The sequence below is a fragment of the Sceloporus undulatus genome, chromosome 5, assembly GCF_019175285.1.
Source record: "Sceloporus undulatus isolate JIND9_A2432 ecotype Alabama chromosome 5, SceUnd_v1.1, whole genome shotgun sequence".
Lineage (NCBI taxonomy): Eukaryota > Metazoa > Chordata > Lepidosauria > Squamata > Phrynosomatidae > Sceloporus > Sceloporus undulatus.
Genome location: NC_056526.1, coordinates 33,320,800 through 33,327,665, shown reverse-complemented (window position 1 = coordinate 33,327,665; position 6,866 = coordinate 33,320,800).

Genomic DNA, 6,866 nt, shown 5'->3' with positions numbered 1-6,866 from the left:
ACAGCCAAAAAGACAAGTAAATGAATCCTTGAATAGCTGGAGCTGGAAAGATTATTAAATTGAGGCTGTCATACTTTGGCCACATCATGAGAAGGTATGCCTCATTGGAAATTACAATAATACTAGGAGAGGTAGAAGGTAGCAGAAGTTGCCCATCCATAGTTGAGAACTAGCTCAGCAGGCACATGGGTCACTTAGGGCCATGTCACACTACACAACTATAGCACCATGATTCTACTTTAAATGTCATAGCATGTTATGGAATCCTGGGGTTTGTAGTTTGTCATGGTAAGGCACTAGAGTTTGTAGCCAAAATCTATGTAGGGGAATTGTACTTAGCTCAAACTGAGAGGGGGCCAGCTACAAGGACCCTATGAAACTGTCTCCCACCTGTATGAAATACATCTCTTTTAAGCCCCATGTACCAGGATAGAGTAGCAAGATCATGTACCTAAAATCAAACATGGATCAGAATGGTGACTGCAATCAAGAAATAACAAGAAAACTACGAACGGGAAAGGCAGTTGTGAAAGAACAAGAGGGGCCGGTGAATCTAAGAAGTGATGCAGAGGCAGAAGTCTCCAATTAAAGTAAAAAAAATTATTTAATAGTGAAAATCACACAGAAATTCAAGGCTCAGGAAATCAGGGGTTAGCTTGGAATAGGTTTTTGAGGCAGAACTACAGGCGGTATTTACCATAGATGGGACTTGCTTCTGGAGTCCAATTGGGTGAAGCAGGGTGGGACACAGCCGTTCCGAGATTGTTGGTTGAACAGAAGTATCAGAGCTAGACTAGAGATCACAGTGACATAGTGTCCCCATGAACTCCAAACGAGCACACTGAGGGGAGATTTCCAGATGTTTTTAAGGGCCAAAACTAGCTGCAGGGCAAATACGTTAGATTGTATGGGATGAGGTAATCTGGTCTGGCAATATTAAAGGGAAATGGGAAGGGAGTTAAGTCATTAACCGGCTCATCAGGTGAGACATCTCATCCATTCTTCTGATTATGGAGCTGATGACGATCCCATTTGCGACTCCCAAACTACCTGTGGGGCTAGTTCTAGGGGTATTGTTCCCAAAAGGTCCCATTAGACTGACCTCTCCTGGGTTTAGTGCATACATGTCCCATCGCTTTGGGGATTATGGTGAACTGCAGGGCAGGGTCTACCTGGGGTCATGTGGAATACCACACATGCACCAAAATTCAGAAAAATGCACTTTGGCTAACAAGTTTCCTGGTTGAAAATTGTAAATATTCCACCATACACTGCAAATTGTAGGATCCCGTAGGATGGAACTATGGCATTCAAAGTGGAATTACAGTGCTAACTTAGGCCTGGTACATACCTCCCTGAAAGGGTGGGCTGGAGGTGGCCAGTTTTCCTGTGGAGGGATGCTGCAGCAGCCAAGCTGCATGGCATCCCTCTGCCCCAAAAAGAACCCAGAAAAAAATGGGTTCTTCTTAGGATGACGCACTCACGTCACTAGTGTGTCCCAGTGGTGCACTCATGACGTAAACGATGCACAGCGATGTCTATACTCTGTGCATCGCTTACATCACAATGGCAGCACCTGTATGGACGGGAGGCTGCCATTACACCACTGCTGTGACATCGTAGGGTTAGGGACTGTGCAGTTGGTGCACGGTTCTTAACCCTACAATTGCTGCCTGGACGCCGCTTCTTGGTGGTCTATACCAGGCCATAGTATACTGTGTTAGGGCCCATGATGGTCTTGCCCATTCAGACAAGAATGCATTAAAATTCTGCTTAAATTACAAACTATAAAAATATTTCTAATTTTGCACCTGTATATAGAGTATGAAAGTCAGTGTGGTGTAGAGGTTTGACTGTTGGACTAGAACTCTGGAGATCAGGGTTTGAATCTCAGCTTGGACATGAAGATACCCACTATGTGACCTTGGGCAAATCACACACTCTCAGCCTCAGAAGATGGCAATGACAAACTCCTCCTGAACAAACTTGTTATGATAGGTTCACCTTAGAGTTGCCATAAGTTAGAAATGACTTGAAGGCACACAACAACAAATATAGTATATACAGTTTGGGGGCAAACTGCTACCCTCTTTTTACTCTTCCTTTTTTCTTTTGCTTTTTTTGTGATGTGTAGATGACCATGTTTTCAGACCATGTTGTCCAACACAACAAGGTCTCAATTATGTACAGCGCTGTGTAAATTTACAGCGCTTTATAAATAAAGGTTAATAATAATAATAATAATAATAATAATAATAATAATAATAATAATAATAATATGCAGAGGAGCAGGCTGGAAGGTAGGGGACAAGGAGCAACATTCAACACCCCACAATGAGTCTGTGCATTTAGACTGCCCCTTGTTTGGACAAAGCTATTCTTTATAACTTAGTATCTATTAAAACTAATTTAATGCCACCCTTTATCTTACAGTTCCCGGGTGATATACAGTATATAATTTTTAAAACCCAAATATATTATGTAGTCAAAACAATAAAACAATTGTAGCAATAAAAGGCAGGCAATATATTCAATAGACAGCTCACATCAACAAGCATTAGGAAAAATGAGTTTTACATGCCTGGGCAAACAAATAGGTTTTGTTCTGGTATATAATTTTAACACCAGTTGCTCTCCATGGAGAAAGTGTCCTGCAATCAGAAAGCTGCAAGAATAATTTATCCCTTGTTTTCACACAGTGTATGTCTTGAAGCTATTTGTGACATGATGACCCTAAGGTGACCATGTCATAGGTTTTTCTGGGGCTGAGAGTGTGTGACTCACCCAAGGTCACCAAGTGAGTTTCTATGGTTGAGTGAGGAATCAAACCCTGGTCTCCAGAGTCATAGTCCAATGCTCAAACAATTATGCCACATTGGCTCTTTTTGGAGGAATGTTAAATTTTGGACTATAGTTTCAATAAACCCCCAGTATGGTCACTGGTCAGGGTTTCAGGCAGTGTAGTGCAACTGGGTAACCTTGAGCAAATCACACTCTCTCAGCTTCAGAAGATGCCAATGGCAAACCTCATCTGAAGAAATTTGGCAAGAAAACCCACTGATAGGTTTGCTTTAGGGTTGTCATTGATCAGAAATGACTTGGAGGCACACAACAACAAAGGGCAAACAAAGAGGGGTAATGTTTCTAGGGCACCAAATGCACTGCTAGAAGAGCCTCCCTTGATGATCTTACAGGAGTCCTTAGAACTGTGTAGCCCTCCAGATGTTCTTGGACTGCATCTCCCAGCAGCCCTAGCCAGCAGACCCAATGGTGATGACTGCTGGGAGCTGCAGTCTCACACCATCTGGAGAGTCCCACAGTTCCCAAGCCTATCTTGAAACATGAGTCCAAATGTGTTGGTGCAGGGGAAGCATTTCTGCCAAGTTCAGTAAAGAAGGAATAACTGTGGTGTGCATTAACGGTTGAGGTTAAGCCATGTGACCCTGCATCAACCCTTCCCCACGTCTTCTTCCAATACATGGGGGTCAAATGGAGCAGCAGCACCTCAGTTGATTTAAATGACTCTGGACTGGAGTTGTCCAATTTTCACATTTATATCCACACCGAGTACCGTGTTGGGTCGCATATGGGAGAAAAGTGGAATATAAATCAATCAGTCAATAAATAAATACAGACTGTTCGCCTCTTGGGAAACAATAGTGATAACAATAGTGACAACAGAAGTACATGATAAGGAAGCTAGTTTAGAAAAATAGGCAGATACATGTCTAAACATAGTCAAAACAACTGATAATAACGGAGCAGAATTCCTTGTTCAGTAGGAAGAACTCTAGGTATAATACAGTAATAGATATTGTTTTCTGTATCTTTCAGGACGTACACCCAGAAAATATGAATCACATGCCAGATTTTTGCACTGGAAAGTTCAAAGAATACAGACATGTAATGTCACAGAAATATCCTGCTAGTGTGTTGTGCTGGAGGAATCATAACTAATTCCCCACAAAGAAATCTATAAAGGAGTGGCGGCACATCAAAGAATCATTATTGTAATTTTAAATGCAGTGAGAGTCAAAGCTGACAGGGCTTTTCTGAATTAACGTGTAATAGTAGTATTTTATGTCCATTATCTCAGGGCAGATCATCGATTTGCATTATTCTTCCATATAAGATTTTCACTGATTTATCAGTAGTCTAAAGTTTAGATCAGAACTCAGCCAGCTCTGAAGGTGTTGGCTGAGTTGGCTCTTGATTTCCTTTTATTAGGAAGGTAACCAGGGAGTAAGCTGGCTTACTCCCAAAGCTGGGACTCAGCTGGCACCCAAAGTGACAGTTACATTCAGCTGGTTTTACTCCACCCTCACCTCCTATTCATTGTAGAGGCAGACCATGGTCTGAGGAAGGAAAATGTAGGATACTGCACCCTGAAATAGCAGAGTGACTGTTGTCCCCTGAGACCAAGAAGCTATTGGTAGTGGGGGGACAGGCAGTGGTGTCAGTTGAGTAGGCATCACGCAGTACAGAAACTCATGATTTCACTCCCCCCCCCCAAAAAAAAGTGACATCTTTCCATGCCTCACCATACAGAATCTTTAGTAATGTTTTTGTACTAATGTTATAAATCATAATTCCCATATATCACTGAATGTAATAGTAACAGTTCTGACATAAATAACTAGCAAAAATAAAATTATATCTTTAAATTACAATGCCATGTACCTAGTTTTATGTGGTTGAAGTGAAAATTTGGCAAAATGTTTTGTTTTTAAAGAAATTTTTTAAAAAATTAAAAACTGGAGCCTCTCTTTTCTCCTCCCACTAAGCCTCACCCTGCTCCCCCGATCTCTTAAGCATTTGAAAGGCACACAGAGGGCTAACACAGCTGTTTCTGTGCAAAGGCAGATGTCTGAGGAGCAGTAGTGTCACACACACCCCTTAGGGGGTCACCTGGTGAGGTCCATACCCCCCCAGCACCCTGCTACTGACACGACTGCTCTGGAGCAAAAGAAGCAAGCTTGTTCCTCCTTCCATATGACATCCTTTCAAATATTTAAACATGGCTATCATGTCACTGCTTAACTTTCTCTTCCCCTGGATAAACGTACCCAGCTCCCTAAACTGCTCCTTATAGGACAAGGTTTCCAGACCTTTCACTATTTTGATTGCCCTCTTCAGGACACACTCACGCTTGTCCACATCCTTCTGAACTGAACACATTATTCAAGGTGAGATCTGACCAAAGCAGAATACAGTGGTGCTAGTACTTCCCTCTATCTAGACACTATACTCCTATTGATGCAGCCCAGAACTGCCTTGGCTTTCTTAGCAGCCGCATCATTTTACTGACTCCTGTTCAGCCTATTGTCAACTAAAACTCCTAGATCCCTTTCATATGCACTGCTGTCAAACTAGATGTCACCCATCCTATACCTCTGCATTTCATTTTTACAGACCAAATGTAGTATATTACATTTCTCCCTGTTGAAATTCATTTTATTAGTTTTGGCACATGACTTTTTTTTTACACTGTTTTACCCACAGACATTTCCCTAAGAAAAGGACAGACAAGTATCTCTTTTCTGTAACAGATGCAGACTGATAGCCATTAGAGACTGGTTGTGTCCATGTCACTGAGTGTTGAATCCATCCTAGGTGTTTGACCAAGTTGTTGAGCTATCCAAGATGCTGAATGGATTTTCATGAAGGGATTCCCCACCTTGAAGATCTCTTGAAAGTTTAACTAAACCCTAGTGTGGATTCTCCAACCTGCTAACATGAAACCCATCAATTGCTATGCTGCTGTTTCTAGTAAGGCCAAGTATTTGGCAGATGTGTTAGCATGACACCCAACTTGGTACTTAATATATGAAAACTATTCATGAAATCAGCTTGTAATGCAAGGTTCCCTGAACCAAACCTCTGTATTGAGTTTTGGGAACTCATAAAAGCTCAAGTCAAAGGAGAAGGAAGCTCTGCAAGCCCATGAATTCTTCTTCAGTTTGAAATGTTACAGGAGTTTTTTAAGTATTACTGACATACACTGGCTGCAATCCATCAGCATCACATAAATATCCACATGCAAAGATATGCTACTCCAGCATTGCTACAATCCCCATGCAGAATAGCAACATTGTGCAACATATGTAAATGACTAGGTACCATTGCATAATCAATGTGCACAATGCAAAATGCACAACTGCAATACACAATACATAATAATCAGCCACAAAACTCAATGTACAAAAAGACAAGGCATAGAGGAACATGCTGTCAGTCCAATTCTGCTTCTGCTTCTATCACCAGCATACTTCTGGTATGCAATAGCAACTTTTTGACACTGCATGTCTAGCAATACATATGCATATATATGTCCCTAACAAGGGGCACATCAATACTGGTTGCTTAATCAGAGGGCAGTCAGGAGTATTAGGTCCTGGACCAACTACAGCAGTGACCACACACACCAGGATGAAGCCAGTGAGATGCTGAGTTGTGCACACAAGCTAGCTGGTCTCCCACTGCATCAGCTCCACTGGCCCGTTCCCCTTGCTGTTGCCACCACTACTTCTGCAAGGTGTATGATTCTATAATTTTATGAAGGTCCTGCCCAGTGCCCCATCGTTTCTACTGAGGTCAGAATGGGATGTCCATGCGATCAACAGGGATGGGTTAGACCAACACCATCCTTGCTGATCACATGTCCAGGAGGCCATTTCTATCCTAATCAGAACTGGCAGGTTTTACACAAAGCAGTGGTAGTGGCTCTGAAAACAGATCAGGCACATAAAGTTATCAGATGTCATTTCCAGTCCAATATGGGCATGGGCTAGGATCGGGATGGAACTAGGATGGAATGGATGTTATCGCATAGATTTTGCTTCTGAGGCTGCTGGGAATTATTATTA